At 40.8% G+C, this 16,439-nt stretch overlaps 1 protein-coding gene and 1 long non-coding RNA gene across 12 annotated transcripts in view; one reads left to right on the top strand and one right to left on the bottom strand.

Annotated features, from left to right (window-relative positions):
- UMAD1 (UBAP1-MVB12-associated (UMA) domain containing 1) overlaps window positions 1-16,439 on the top strand; it is a 247,124-nt gene that overhangs the window by 142,003 nt on the left and 88,682 nt on the right. The gene's annotated exons all lie outside the window — the stretch shown is intronic.
- Window positions 5,915-10,790, bottom strand: LOC114234211 (uncharacterized). Its single transcript, XR_008558144.1, has 4 exons — window positions 10,701-10,790; window positions 9,452-9,563; window positions 7,589-7,727; window positions 5,915-6,591 (listed from the first exon to the last, which is right to left on the bottom strand). It is a non-coding gene; the product is annotated as an uncharacterized LOC114234211 (long non-coding RNA).

Genomic DNA, 16,439 nt, shown 5'->3' with positions numbered 1-16,439 from the left:
AAAAGTTAATTTACATTAGTTAACATTACAATAGAATTTCCTTTAAGATGCAATTATTTTAATGAAATATAAGGTTTTATAAGACTATTCAGAAAATATTTATAGCATTCCCACTGTTTCCATAGTGATGTACTCAGTGCCCAGGAGATGAATGAATTCTTTTTACCCTCAAGTGTTTCATCAGTCTAATAGTTCAGGACAAAAAGTCACATGAAAACTCAGATTGGTGCTTTGCTCCCACATGGATGTTTCTCTCTCTCCCTCTCCTTTCTCTCTCTAAAACCAATTAAAATATTTGTTAAGTGGTAGAACAAGAGTTCCTTTGCCATTTACCACTGCCATCTTTGGGTGGGGGGAGAAACCTATAAAAACCTGTTATCAAGTTCAAAATATTTTCATTGAATTCTTCCTTTGAGTTTACAACCCAGTGTTTTAGGAACCAAAGGGGTTTTTGATAGTTGCTGGTTGGTTAATTAAGGATAAATGAGGTTAGAAGCCTGGTTCCCAGAGCTCTGGTGTGCTGGATCTGACATTAAGTAATAACAAACACCATTATTTATTTCTCTTCTCCTATGCTTAGGTACTGTGCTGAGTGCAGTGTATGCACATATATCATTCAGTTTTTCCCACTCAGAAACATGACATGACTTCTCCAGGTCACTTAGCTAACATGTGGCTCAAACCTGACTTCAGATGTACTGGACTCGATCAGACACTTAACTGCCAAGTCACTGAGTCAGAATCGGGGCCACAGCTCTGCCTAGGGCTTCCCAGAGCCCCTGGTTCTGAGTGCACAGCAGCTACGTCTACCCCCAGGAACCCCTCCCGCTGACCTCTGTGTGTACACACACATGCTCACACGTGCAAGGCTGAGGGCTTGCCACCAAGGCTTTGATCTAGGAAGGAAAGGATATGGCCCCTGACCTGTCTTGCCCTCCACCCTGCCTTCCTTCTTGCCCATGAAGCCTCCTTGAACCCTCGCCTCCCAGGGCTCCTCCCCCTCCTGCTCCGCCCTTGCACAATCAGTGGTACAAACCCTCACTCTGCAGGCATCCCGACCAGCCTAGAGGGAATTATGACGAAGTCAATTGGTCCAGACCATCTGGGGAGCTGAATATCAAATCTAAAAGCTTGACCTCTATTTTGCATGTGTTAGGAGGTCACTGGCAATATTTTTTCATTAGGGTAGATAAAAATCAGTGGTTTTCCTTCAAAACACAGAGGTGGACCACTGTTGTAAAGGGTAACATTCTAAGTGTATTATATTGACCATATAGTCATGCCACTTTCTATGGAGACCTAAGTGCATGGCAGTGTCTCCCAAACACTTCCCTGTTCTATCTAGAGCAATTTTTAGCACCAGCACTAATGAGGACTTGGCTTTGGTGAAGCAGCGAGCAGTTTTTCATAGCAACACATTGGGTGATGAGTAAATTCTCTGGGAAATATATTTTTCCTGATGACATTTTAAAATTGTCATTTAATGAACAGAAATTCCCTACACACCTGCGTTTCACAGGTAGTCAGATACTAAGCAATCACTGTCTACAGCTTTGGGGAACAGGTGATTTCTATTTGCCTTTAATTGTTAAATGTATTCATTCAGCAAGTAGTTTTTAAGCATCTACTTTTGATCATAGTTTTGCATTATCCCTGACCGTGTGGGAGGAGGATTCGAAGACACTTAGAGAGTGTAAATCATATCAACCCCTGGAAACAAAATTAAAGCTCATTTTCTTTTTTTTAAATAAGGAGAAAAGGAAAATGCTGAAACCTGAGCTAGAAATATAACCAGTCTCATACCATGGTTGACAGCACATTTCATTTTTATTTAAAAAATTTTTAAAAACAATATTGCATACTTTTCACTGGTGAAAAATAGTATGACACAAAGGTATATGTTAATTTTATTGACACTGGCCTAATAAAACAGTAGAAAAACATGCCGCATCCGCCCTCTGGGTACCCATGGTCAGGTAGATTTAGGGGCTCCAGTCATGTGCCACTCATCTTTTTCCTGACATTTAATTATTCACTGAGTCCTGTCAGAGTCTCTTGTGTGTCCTTTCCTTTACCTCTCCTATGCCCGGGCCAGCGATGAACTCCTTATCATCCCTCATCTGATTTATTACAGAGCTTCCTGACAGATTTTTCTTCCTCCTGACTTTTGCCTTCCTGGTCCATTCTTTACATGGTGTCAAGGGTTTATACTTAGAGGAAAAAAAAGAAAGAAAGAAAGAAAAAGTTGTATTCCCACCTTCCCCTCCCCTCTCAAATATCTAGTGTTACCTGTACTTTAGCCTGGCATTTGCCAGTGGGGCTGGAGTTCTTGCCAGGCCCGTCTAAGACTGCATTCCAGCTTTTACTCGGGGCTAGAATCTACCTCCACTTCCCCAACCTGCCTCCTGTATTGGGTGTGGAATGTCCCTTTCTGCAGCAGCCACCACGGGGCTCAGCCCTGACCTTCAAGCCCAGCCCGGAAGTGACTTTTTCCCCACCTCCCCCCATGGGGGTGGAAGTCAGTTCTCCCTTTTATGCACTCCACCACTATATTGATTTTTACCTCTAGTAGGCATTCTTAAAAACTTAGTTCTATATTCCAGTGTCTTGTTCTCTCTCTTTTCCCACTTTTTTTCTTTTGTAAGACGTGTGTCTGTCTTTTTGCTCTGTAACTGTGAGCCAGTTCTGAAGTGTAGAAACAGTCATACTGATTCTTATTTCCAGCATATTTGGTTTCTATTTTCCTTGTCCCTGAATTTCTCTATTCTTCTCTTGGATATTGCTTCCAAACCTTGGTAGGAAGAGCTATAGTAGGTTTGCATGATGATAAGGAAATGCATAGACCTGTGTCTGTGACAGCAGGCACTGTCTTGCTCACCTTGGTGTTCCAGCATGTGTCTTCATGGAAAAGGGAATTGAATTGAGGGAGCATTTCATCTTGCCACATCATTATAAATATCTGCATAGAGAACTTATGAGTAAGAAAATCACCCAAACATTTCTGGTGTGGATATGAGAACATTTGCTTTAATTATTAAAAATAAATAAATCAGTCCTTGAAATGTATATTTGTTTTTGTTAGAAATGAACCCTCATATTTCATTCTTAAAAAAGGTATTAAGGTTACACAAATACTAATGACTTAGTATTTATGCATTTATAAGGAAATTTATTTGTATTAAGTTAGCTACTCTGGGCTGGTATAAATTGGATGCTCCTGACTGGCGATTTGAATTGAGGTAACATTACTTTTACTACGTTTCAGTCCGTTACCTCATGCCCTGTGTCCTCTTCTCAGAGCTGCTGTAGCTAGAACATCCCAAGTACCCATCTCTTACAGAGACTTACTCTTCTTACATATTTTTGAAAGAACCAATCATTGGGGATGCATTTTATGTAAGACAAGGCCTGAGCTGTTGAAATGGAGGCAGGTTCTGGGAAGAGGGATTGGTTTTGCTAGAGTTGTAGTGACCCGTACTTTTTAAAAATGATCTGAAATATTTGATCATAAAATCAAACCAAGGAGCAAAAAAGTTCTACTTGTTAGCTCCATCCTTGATGCGCTCGCTGTGTGTTCCTTTGAATAAAAGAAGGCAAGGTAGTCTCTAAATCACAGGCCAGTTTTGACTCTTTGCAGATTTTGATGACTGAGGTTTGCATTGGTTTTAGGCTAATTTTCGCTGATTACGTCAACCAGACTCCCCACTGAACCTCCCTGCTGACCAGGGCCAGTGTACAGAGCTGGGGGCTGGGGGCTTCAGTTCCCGCCGTGGCTTTCCACGGTTACTAACTTGCCTGTATTTCCTCATGGACACCGTTGGGATAATTGCCTTTCATACCGCGTAGGAGTATTGTGAGATTAATTAATGTTTGTGAAGTGTTTTTAGGATCACGATGAAAGGTATTTATTAATTTGTAAGCATGTGGTATTATTATAATTATTAGTAGTAATAGGGATGGTTGTTTAATGCAAATTTTCATCTAAGTGGAGTGTCATATTTTCAAAGGACAGTCTCTTTCTTTGTGGCCAGATGTGGATACAATTAACCCTTTACCCTTTATTTTGAAGATACAATTAGCCAATTGTTTGTGCAATTAGACGTGTGTGCAGTTTTTGCCAGAACAACTAATTACAGCCTGGGTAAAAGTCCCTTTGAAAACGCTGGCCCTTTGAATCTGGACTGGCCCTATCTCTGTAATAAGCAATTTGTGCTGAGCATGTTTGGGGGCCATGGAGTCTCCTGAATATTGAAGAACTGCTTTCGCGGTTACTGGAGGATTGTACTTTTTTGAAGCCGTAGCTTTGTGTTTTGCCATCAAGCCTAAAAAAGCCTTTCACAGACTTCTGGTTTCAAAGGTTTTATTGATTTTTCTTAATCTTGACATTCAGCTGAAAGATTTTCCACAGACTGCATTCTGTGAAACAGGTTTTTCTTTTGTAATTTTTTTCTTCTCCCTTGAAAACTCCATTTCCTTTCTGTCTCTGATCCAAACATATCGTCTCATGTTCCCCTTACTCAATAGTGAGTAAGGAACAGATTAGCACTGATCCTCCCTTCCCGATATGGCCCCGTGACACCGTTTTACAGGGGACTTGGAATCACCATAATGCAAACTCTATTTATATACAGAAGAGTAGGAAGAACACTGAAGAAGCCGGGAAGATACGGTTATATCCGTTTGTCTCCACTAATATCCTGTTATGAAGTGAAAGGGAAATGCTCATGGCTTTTAATGGTCAAGTTTAAAAACAGCCTGGTTTAAGACATCGCCACTCTTTAGCACTCCGGGGCACTGATAATCCCTGAACTTGACTTTGTGTAAGGCACCATCCCTCCGCCATGGGCGACTGCGAGATGAGCAAAGCACACTTGTCACCTTCTAGGAGCTTGGAACGCGTGCTGAAGATAAGAAAGGGGCTGAGGTCTGCAGGCTGCATTAAGTGCTGTGCACACTGGCTGGGGATAACAGCATCAGGGGCAACAGCTGGAGCTTCTTATGTGCCCCATTGGAGAGAGGACCAGAAGGGTAGGTCAACTTTTGATAGGCAAGAGGGAATGTTTCTGTGAGTCAAGGCCTGAGCTGCTGAAACTGAGGCAGGTTCTGGGAAGAGTGACTGGTTTTGCTGGAGTTGGAGTGACCTTGAAAAGGAAGTGCCAGGAGATAAGACTGGAAAGGCAGCTTGGAGCCACACTGTGGAGGGCCCTGACACGCAGGTGGAAGAGTGTGTGCTGCATTCAGCTGCCAACATGAAGCCAGTTCAGGGTTTTGAAAGCGTGATATGACCGGAGCCAGGCTTTAAAATGAAGCCGGCCCCAGCATGCCAGTCAAGTGAAGTGGGGACAGACTTGAGGAGAGATGATGCCAAAAAGAAGACCAGAGCCATTCCTGGACTGTTAGCGTTGGGAGTGAGAAAGAGTGTTCTTATGCACGAGGCATCCTGCGGAGTCAGTATTCTTGATATTGGAACTGTCCTGGTATAGAGGTGACGGACAGGAAGGAGCTGGGTCAAGGTGACTGGGAAGAAAGAGAGATGTACATTTTATTGAAATGGGATGTCCAGGGAGGGGGCAGGTGTAAGAGAACTAACTGTTGGGAATTACCATCTCATGGCATGTTCATGCATATAGACAAAGATAACCAGAAAGAAGATTGAGTCTATAAATCCAATGTAATGTTTCCAATAAGAATAGTGGAAAAGAATTACATCTTCTCTCAACAATATCAACTTACATTGCAGGGGCATATGAAACAATATAAAGAGAAAGCTTGAAGGAATTAAATACATTTCTTGGAGCCTGTTAACCTTTACAGTATGAAAAACTAATTGCAAAGGTATACATATATGCTGACTGTCCAAAACATAGCTCTTAAATGTGTCTATGTAATTACTTTTTCAAGTTTCTATTTGAAACGAAGAAGCCAGAGCAAAACAGTGTTTGCCTATCTAATCGTAGGAAAGTCTGTTCTCCATCTCCTTCTGTCAAACATTGGTTTCCAAGGAGATTCTATGGATAATTTATCATGCCATCAGCCTCAAGAATGTGGAGCTCTACCCAAGTATCCCTAGATAACCTGATATGATTCTGTCATCTATAAATTTCCTATCCTCTTTCCAGCCTATACCATGTGTGTCAATAATTTATTGTTGAACAATAAATCCCATAAGTCAGGGTGATATTACCAATTATTAAACCTTCATTTGTAAAATGAAAAGTCTGTAATCGTGTGGTAGATGCTATATGCACATAATTTCAGTTGCCTTTTTCCTCAATGAAGCATTGTGGGAAGACTATACGCTTTGGAATAATATCTAGTTATCTTTCTTGTAAAATGCAAATATTGACAATATATCCAGTTGCTCATGCTGAGTCTTTGGAGTTATGCTGGCTCCTCTTGTCTCTCATACCTAAATCCAATTGATCAGCAAAGTCTATACCTTCAGATACATCCAGAATCCATCACTTCTTGCCTCTTTTACTGTCACGGGGTCTAAGCAACAATTTCTCGTCCCTGGATTCCTGTAGTCACTTCCTCACTTCCTTCTTCCATTGTTGCTGCTCAGCAGTGTCAATGTAACAGTGTCCAAACCTGTAGAGAAATTTTATAAAAATGTATTTGAGCCAAACAAAGGGTACACTGAGAAAAATGCCCCCTAGAATAGCAGTCTGCAGCTTCCTTAATGCAATTGGAATCAGGGAGGGAGCTGTAAGGAAGATTATGTGAAGGTGGAAGAAACCAAGGCAGGGTTTGTATTACAGGATAGTTAACCACAGTATGTGCTCTCTGGAGGGTGGTTTTGCTTGAGGGGTCTGAAAAGAAGCATTCCAAAGGTGTGTTAAACTGGTGCATAGAAACAATGGACAGGGCTTGCTTAGGGCAAAGATAAACCTTTTACTAAAAAAAGTATATGTCTGGGGCCTGTCTACCCCCCATGTGAGGACAGCTTCCATACAGCCCCCATTTCGTCCACAGTAGTCTCTTCTCAACTATGCAAAGGACACAGTAATAATTTTTCAAACACAAGGCAGATCACTTTCAAGTTCAAGTCAAACCTCAAGGCCCTACACAGTCTGTTCTCCCAGTAGCCTTGTCTGTCGTACTCCCATTTCTGTTCACTATTCCACCCTCACTGCTTCCTGCCTCAGAGCCTTTGCATTGGTTGTCCTGGCCGGGAACACCCTTCCCTCATCTCCTACAGATGATCATCTTCTCAGGAAAGCCTCTCCTGACTAACTTTATTTAAAATTATAACTCTCCATCTCTCCTGTCTGCTTCTTTTCTTCATAGTGCCTATCACCATCTACTGCTATACAATATATTTCACCCAATTTTATTATATGTCCTTCCAAGTGCTTAAGAAAATGCCCAGGAATAGTGTAAGTGCTCAGGAAATACCTGTTAAATGAATGAACATAGTCATACTTTTAGGCACTGATTATTAAATGCAATTACATATCTGAACAACACTTATTTGCTCAGTAAACATTACCTTCATTCTTTCTCTTTTGTTTCTCAAGGCATAGCATATAGGCAATGCACATGGCATTTTGAAATCAAATTTAACAGTTTTGTGCAATAAAGTTACCCTTATTTAACGTGTGGCTGTAGAACTGTAATGTGCTGGTGCCTTCTGAAAGCATTCTTCCATTTTTCTGGCCCCTCATTCAGGCTTAGGAGATCTTCCTATAATTTGTCTGTCGATGTTTCCCTCTCTTCCACTCTCTCTAAAAATAAATAAATAAAATAAAATTGAGCACTGGGCTGCAAAGTCTATAAAAGGTCAATTGCTTTGGCATGCAGGTCCCTGTCAGGACCCATGCTCGTCTCTGCTTGAGATTCACTGCCAAGGTGAACCTTGTTCTTGGCCCAATCAATTGCTCATTTGGTGTTTCTAGAACTAAAATGATTGCTAAAGACTAGCAGATTCTTCTGAGAGGAATGGCAAACCTTTTTTTAAAAAAATGAAGATGCTCAGAACTTCTGATTGTGTCTAGAGCTTTTTATACATTTCTGTTTCTTTTAACCAGTCTCTGCATGGGTTGGCAATGAAGAATACTGTTCTTGTTATCACACACAGGAAACAAATGAAAGGACATCAAGTAAACTGCCTATAGTTGTGGGTTGTAATATTATTTAATATGTTTTGTGCTGTAAATTTGAATTGAGTTTAAACCTATTCATGACTATGTAACTCGTAGGCTGGAGACCCATAGAGCCTATGAGAAAAGACCTAATAAGAGGGTTGCTGTATTTTCTGCACTGGGCGATTCCTGACCACCTGGAGATTCGGCAATAAAATCCTTTCCATCTAGGGAGAAAGTCCTAGCTTTGGAGCCAGACTGACCTACGTTACAATCCCACTGCCACAGTTTACTCATGTGACTTTACTTGAACATAGAACAGGCCACAAGCTCAATACTGGCAATTCAATAATTTTTCCCCCAAACCCTTCCATGCCACAGTCTTACTCTTTCTCCTCTCAAGGTGCAGCTAGAGATTTGAATTTCATCTATCACTTAGGGCCTGATTGTTTTAAAGTGCCTTGCCTAACTATGCTTCTGTCAATAACTTCTAATGTGTTTTGTTAACACCTCTTCTAAGAGGAGCCCAGGTGGAGTATCCAGTAGTGACTGCTGGTGTTAATTCCTCCCCAGCATCACTCTGTCACTGAGCTGTCATTAATTGATGTTCATGTCACAATAACAGCCTTTCTGTTGGTGTGACTTCACCCAGCATGTGATTAACTGGATTTTTAAAAATCTCTTTTCCATTTTAGTTCAGGCTATAAGATTGCAAGGCTGAATAGTAAGTAGGTAAACCTTTTTTTAGGAATCTACCCTCCACAGGTTTCTGATCCCTACTCCCCAAGGTCATGTAAAATGCAAGTGGCTCAACCAATAGGATGAACTCAAACTCACATCAAGTGTTAAGGACCCTTTAATTTACTATTTATAGCCAATATGCTTCTAAAACGATTTTCAGTTTGCACCAAGAGCTTAATTGGTCAAATTTTTCTCTTTCTAATATATGTGTGTGTGTGTGTGTGTGTGTGTGTGTGTATGTATGTGTCTGTATATATATATATATATGTATGTATATATATATATATATATATATACTTCTTATTTGTTTGTTTTGAAGGGATGAGGGAGAGAGAAAGACACTGATTTCTGTTGTTCCACTTATTTATGCATTCATTGACTGCTGCTTGCATGTGCCCTGACCAGGAATCAAACCCGCAACTTTGGCATATTAGGACTACACTCTAACCAACTGAGCTGCCCAGCCAGGGTGATTTATATTTTCAATTATTGAGAAACATGGTTGATTTCTGCTTTCTACAAAGGAATGCCATCAAAGATGGACTTTCAGGCTTCTGTAGCTGGGGAACTTTGCAGTGTGTGGACAGCGCCTTTCACTATGTCTAGTCTCTGCTGGTGTGCCTTACCTTTAACAACGAGTATTCCTGAAACAGTTTACATAATTATTGGAGATAGACTTCTAAAGGTTCACTGTCCAATATGGTAGCCAGGCTGCTGAGCACTTGAAATATGGGTAGCCTGAATGAAAATGAGCAATAAGTGTAAAACGTGCAATAGGGACCTAAATGTTTCATTAATATTTATATTTTTTGTAAAAATCACATTTCATATATATTTGGTTAAACAAAATATATTGTTAAAATTAATTCCAGCTGTTTCCTTTTTGTTTCTACTCTGTCTAGTGAAAAAATTTTAATTACATTTGTAGCTCTCTTTTATTTCTATTTAACAGGACTGATCCTCTAATCCAGTCCCTTCATTTTAGAGATAAGACAACCAAATAGAAATCAGAGATATTAAGTGACTTGTGTTGAATCCCATAGCATCTTAGTAGTAAGACTTGAGTGATGCTCTGTGGTGTACTAACTGTGACCTTGGACCAGTTACTTAATGCCTCTGTGTCTCACTCTCCTTGTCTGTAAATTAGGGATAATGCTTCTACTTTTCTGTAGGGTGGCTGTGCAGATTTGAATGACATGTTAGGCATATACACTGAGTGGCCAGATTATTATGATCTCTGAATGCATAATAATCTGGCCACTCAGTATATAGATATAGATATATAGATATATAGATATAGATTAGAGGCCCGGTGCATGAATTCGTGCATGGGTGGGGTCTGGCCAGTGTGGCCAGGGGGAAGGGACATGGGTGGTTGGCCAGCCTGCCTGCTGGTCGAACTCCTGGTCGAGGGGACAATTTGCAAATTAGCCTTTTATTATATAGGATATACACTGAGTGGCCAGATTATTTGTTCAGAGATCATAATAATCTGGCCAATCAGTGTATGTATGGCATAATATTCTATAATATCTCATAGTATCAATTTTATCTTGGCAAAAGAAAGGAAAATATTTTTAGCCTCTTTTCTGTCCCAGAAATCTCCCATTATTGAAGTAAGAGTTCGTGGTCAAAGCTGGTTATTAGGACATATTATTTTCCCATGGGACTGCCTTTACACCCAGCAATCCCACCTCTGGGAATATATCCTAAGAATCCAGAAACCCTAATTCAAAAGAATATATGCATCCCTATGTTCATAGCAGTGCTATTTACAATAGCCCAAGTGCTCATCAGCAGACAAGTGGATAAAAAAGCTGGGATACATTTACACAATGGATTACTACACGACCATAAAAATGAAGGAAATCTTACCTTTTGCCACAGCATGCATGGACCTGGAGATTATTATGGTAGTAAGTGAAATAAGCCAGTCAGAGAAAGACAAGTACCATATGATTTCACTTATATGTGGAGTTTACTGAAGAAAATAAACTAAGGAATAAAATAGAAACAGAGGCATGGATATATGGACCAGACTGACAGCTGTCAGAGGGAAAGGTTGAGGGGACTGGATGAAAGAAGGTGAAGGGATTAGCAGAAAACAAACAAAAAAACCATCCCAACCCACACATATGCATAAGGCATAGACACAAACGATATGGTGATAACCTGAGGGAAGGTAGGTGGGGTTAGGTGGAGGTGGGCAAAGGGGAAATCTGAATGGAAAGAGACTTTGCTTGGGTGATGGGCATATGATACAGTAAGCAGAGGATGTTTTATTGAGTTGTGTACTTGAAACCTATATGGTTTTGCAAACCAATGTCACCCCAATAAATTCAATAAAATTAAAAATAAAGTGTTCAGAATGGGTGCCTGGCCAAAAAAAAAAAAAGACACTAGACATGCCAATTTCCCTCCTGTCTCTCTGGTCACTACTTATTTGTCTATTTTATTATTAAAAAAAAAAAAAAAGAAAAAAGAAAAACTCATCCAAAGAGTAGTTTTCTTTTTTAATTGGCTTTTCAAAATCATGGTGAAATTTTGATAATCTTTGGTTATGCTTTGGTAACTATACCAGATACTGTTATAACAGTGAATAGGATTTTAAAACTTGGTATGTTTTCAGAGTTAGATTATTGAAACAATTTTCAATAATTTATTCCCAGATTTAAAGTATTTTAACATTTAAATATTATAATTACGTCATATACATTTACTTTAAAGGTTTTTCACTTAAAAATATATTTGATCATATGTGCAGTCAAAATTCCTTATCTTTTTCCCCTTCATGCCTGTCACCCATCACATTTTTTTTCCTCATTGCCTGCTGTTCCTTCCTTGTAACACTTCCCACAGGTGGTTTCCTTGTGTTTTGTCCAATCTCCCCTCTGTACCATAATCCTCACCAAAGCAGCACTATGACTGGTTATTCCCCACCATGCCAGACACACTCTAGGCACTCAAAGGCTTTTTGAATAGATGAATGTAGTTGACCTTATGATTCTTCATTCATTATTTTCCCTCTGTATTATACTCCTTAGCCAGTTTTATAATTAGGATGCAGAAATGAAGGTCATTATTTATACTCATTTGGCCAAATTTCTTAAAGCTACTTGGTTTCTTTACATGTAGTTACAAAATTCTTTAAATGTTTTCAGTTGAGAACCATCTTTTTATTTATTTGAGCCAATATGAATCAAGCCAATGAGGAATTTTTAAACTAGTTATGAAATGAAGAAAGGAATTCTTGAAAGTTTCAGATAGCAATGGAAACTTTTTTGAGCCAATGGTATAGTATCTGGAAAATCACTCTTTAAATGATAATTTTTAACATTAACATCATTGACTAAATATTTAAAGCCTCTTTCAACTTGACTAGTCTCTGAGCCATTTATTTTCCCACTGAAACTTTAACTGAATTTAACAGAATCTGTTACGTTACTAAATGTATCAAAATACACCTCAGGGTCAATGTTTGTTTCAGTTTGCCATCTCAAAATCTTACCTAATAATAGACAAACATGTAAATTGACCGTACCTTCACTACGCCCATAGCCAATCAGAGTGACTATGCAAATTAACCCAAAAAAAGATGGTGGTTAATTTGCATACATAGGCGCCCAGTGCCTGTGTCCCAGGAACATCCTGGCACCCAGGTCACTGTGAGGTAAGGCCTGGTGCAGGAGCAGACCCCCTGCGATCAATTGCAGGGAGCTGGGGCTCCGCTCCTGCACATGGCCGAAAGCAGACCCCCTGCGATCGATCACAGGGAGCAGGAGCGGACCCCCAGCGATCGATCACACGGAGCTGGGGCTCTGCTCCTGCACATGGCCGAAAGCGGACCCCCTGCGATCGATCACAGGGAGCTGTGGCTCCGCTCCTGCACAAGGCTGAAAGCGGACCCCTTGCAATCTATTGCAGGGAGATGGGGCTCCACTCCTGCTCAAGGCTTTCGGCCTGGTGCAGGAGCAGACCCCCTGAGATCAATCGCAGGGAGCTGGGGGCCCGCTCCTGCTCCAGGCAAAATCCAGAGGCTTCTGGCCAGGGGCAGAAGCGGACCCCCTGCGATCAATGGCAGGTTGCTGGGGCTCTGCTCCTGCCCTAGAGGCTTTTGGCCTGGGAAGGCCTGGGCAGGGGCGGAGCTGGGGATCAGAGGGAGCTGGAGGGCCCCTGCCCAGGCCTAAAGCTTCGGCCAGAGGATTTAGGCCTGGGCAGGGCCCAGCCCGCGATTGGTGTGAACTATAGAGGAAACACCTTTTCTGACTGCACATTGGCTAAGCTTCCTCTATGCCACTGGTAATATTCTTAGTAACTTGGGTAATAAGAATCCAAAAAGGTGATCTAGGTTTTTTCTACCACACTTCTGGAGAAAAAAACGAAGGTCTGGTGCTGGAGGGCTAAGAAATGTCATATCCTGCCCTAGCCAGTTTGACTCAGTGGATAATGCCTCAGCCTGCTGACAGCAGGGTCTGGGTTCGATTCTGATCAAGGGTATGTACCTAGGTTGCAGGCTCCTCCCTGGCCGGGGCCCAGATCAGGGCTCATGCAAGAGGCAACCAATCAAAGTGTTCTTCTCACTTGGATGTTTCTCTCTGTCTTCCCCTTTCTCTTCCACATTCTCTAAAAGTCAATGGAAACATATCCTCAGGTGAGGATAAAAAGAAAAAAGAAAGAAAGAAATGCATATCCTATGAAAGACACATGTTGAAAATGCCTAAAGAAAGTTGTCATTTTTTCTTGGTGAAGGGACTGGAGTCCGTGTTGATGAGAACACCTTGGTGGCTGTGGTGACTGGCAGTGGCTGCAGCAGTGGGGTGATGGGGCTGGTGCCTTCCCCTGGTCAGCTGCCTCCCACATGGGGAGCGGGCCTAAGCCATCAGTAGGACATCCCCTGAGGGTTCCCAGTATGTGAGAGGGGGCAGGTTGGGCTGAGGGACCCCCTACCCCCAGTCCTCCTAATAAAAGGGTAATATGCAAATTAACCATCACTCCAACACACAAGATGGCCGCCCCCATGTGGACACAATATGGCTGCCACAAGATGGCCAGCAGAGGAGGGCAGTTGTAGGTGATCTGGCCAGCAGGGGAGGGAAGTTGTGAGGAACCAGGCCTGCTAGGGAGGGCAGTTGGGGGTGACTGGGACTGCAGGGGAGAGCAGTTAGGGGTGACCGGGCCTATAGGGGAGGGCAGTTGGGGGTGACCAGGCCAGCAGGGGAGGACAGGTGGGGGCAACTGGGATGGCAGGGGAGCAATTAGGCGTTGATCAGGTTGGCAGGAGAATGATTAGGGGGTGATCAGGCAGGCAGGCAGGCGAGTGGTTGGGAGCCAGCAGTCCTGGATTGTGAGAGGGATGTCAGACTGCCTGTTTAGGCCCAACCCACTGGGCAGTCAGACATCCCTTGAGGGGTCCCAGATTGGAGAGGGTGCAGGCTGGGCTGAGGGTCACCCCCCCCTCCCGTGCACGAATTTTGTGCACTGGGCCTCTAGTAAAATTATATACAATTAATGTTCTCAAAAGGAGATCGAAGTTTAGTAATTTTCAATGCATTCCATTAAATTTGGTAATTGAGCTGAACTTACACATATGCGTGGTTTCACTGCAGGAAGTCTCCTATTTCCTACATCAACAGTTGGTTTGGTGTCTAAAATGTTCACAGTTTGGTTAAAATTATGCTCAGTAACAAATGTAGTACTTCCACCAAGGATCATAGGATCAAATTTGACACTCTGGTGGTCTCAAAATATGTTGACTAAAGCTCACTGTTACTGAAGTGCTGATCAGAAGAAGTTGTTTCTCTGAGCACTGCTGAAGGGAGAGGGAGAAATGTGTGGAATCCTGACTGGAATGCTGCCTTTATCCATACCACTTAGGTTTGGAACCAGAAAATCGTTATAAAAATTGTAATTGGCTCTTTTATTATTTATTCATCCAACTTAATGGAAAAGAATTAGAGAGTCAGGTCTACTTTTAGGATTACTAGATCAATTATCAGTATTTCTGAAGGAAAGGTTTTTTAAAAAGCTATATAGACTCTGGCAATTCTGCCATGTTTTACTGCCAGCTTTATTTAAACTACTTTTTCCATTTTCAAGGAAATAAAATAACTTCTCTTGTTCTTCGAAAAACTCTGTATGCCGAATTCTTACAGTGATATTAGTCTGCCTGTTATTTGAGTTATTAGATTTTATATTACTTGGATTTCTTAGAATAAAGTATGTTCCTCATGCAGAAATTTAGGATAATACTGAATGTGGTAGACTAAATTGACATTTTCAAATTTCATTATAGTCAGCAAGGAAATAATGACTAACATTTACTGAGTACTCACTGCGTTCCGGAAACTGTAGTAAGGAGCTTGACCAGTGTTCTAATTCATTCATCACAGCATCTTTCTAAGTAGGTCCACTTATTGCCATATTACAGATAAGGAAACTGAGGCATATGAGGATTGTAACCTAGGTGTAGAAACATAAGGTAACTTTTCCAAGATCACATAGTTGGAGGTTCTGATATGTATTACATTGATTTTATAGATAACAGTACTGCCATCTTAATTCTCTTGTCTTCTGACTTGTGAACATTGGAGTTTTTTCCATTTACTTAGATTTTCAAAGCATACGTTTTATACTTTTTGTGTTAAATTTATTCCTAAATAATTTTTTATGTTATAAATGGAATTGTTTTTTTATTTCACTTTTGGATTGTTTATTGCAAGTGTATAGAAATACAAGTGGCTTTTGTATATTGATCTTGTATCCTGCAACCTTGCTGAACTTATTAGTTCTAATAGTACTTTAGTGGATTTCTTAGAATTTTCTGTATACAAAATCATGTCAGCTATTCACAGAGATAGCATCCAGATTGGAAAGGAAGAAGTGAAACTATCCATTTATCTTTTTATTTATATTGATAGATTGATTGCCTAATTGTTCTGGCTAGAGCCTAAATAGAAGTGGAAAGAGTGGGCATCCTTATCTTGTTCTTAATCTTAAATGGAAGGCATCTAGTCTGCCACTATTAAGTATGTTAGTTCGGTTTTTCTGTAGATGTCCTTTATCAGGCTGAGGAAGTTCACTTCAATGCCTAATTTGCTAAGTATTTTTATCATGAAAGGGTATTGAATTCCGCCCCGCCACCCCACCCCCCAGCCTATTTAAATGATCATGTGGTTTACAGGCAGTCCTTGGGTTACGTCAGACTGGATGTACGTTGTTTCGTGGTTACGTCGCCATCTCCCATTTATTTATTAAAAAAAAAAAGTTCCGTCATTTCGATGTATGTACCTATGTACTTTATATTTATTTATATCTTTTAAATGTTTTTTACTGTTTCACTTCATTACTGCTGTGTATGTGTTCTATGTGAGTGATGTAGGTGCTTATGTAGGTGGGTTCCGACTTACAGCGAAAATCACATTACATCGCACTGTAGGAATGGATCTCCGATGTAACCCAAGGACCTACTGTATTTTTTATTTTATTGATGTGATAGTTCCTAGTTTTATGTGCTTGCAAAAATTGATTTTTTTCCTAAACTTACGGAAACCATACTAAGGGACAATACAAACCATGCTATGAAAAAGCATATACTTTACATAGAGTGGGTTGTAA

The sequence above is a fragment of the Eptesicus fuscus genome, chromosome 14 (assembly GCF_027574615.1).
Source record: "Eptesicus fuscus isolate TK198812 chromosome 14, DD_ASM_mEF_20220401, whole genome shotgun sequence".
NCBI lineage: Eukaryota > Metazoa > Chordata > Mammalia > Chiroptera > Vespertilionidae > Eptesicus > Eptesicus fuscus.
This window is presented reverse-complemented; position numbering and strand designations above follow the sequence as displayed.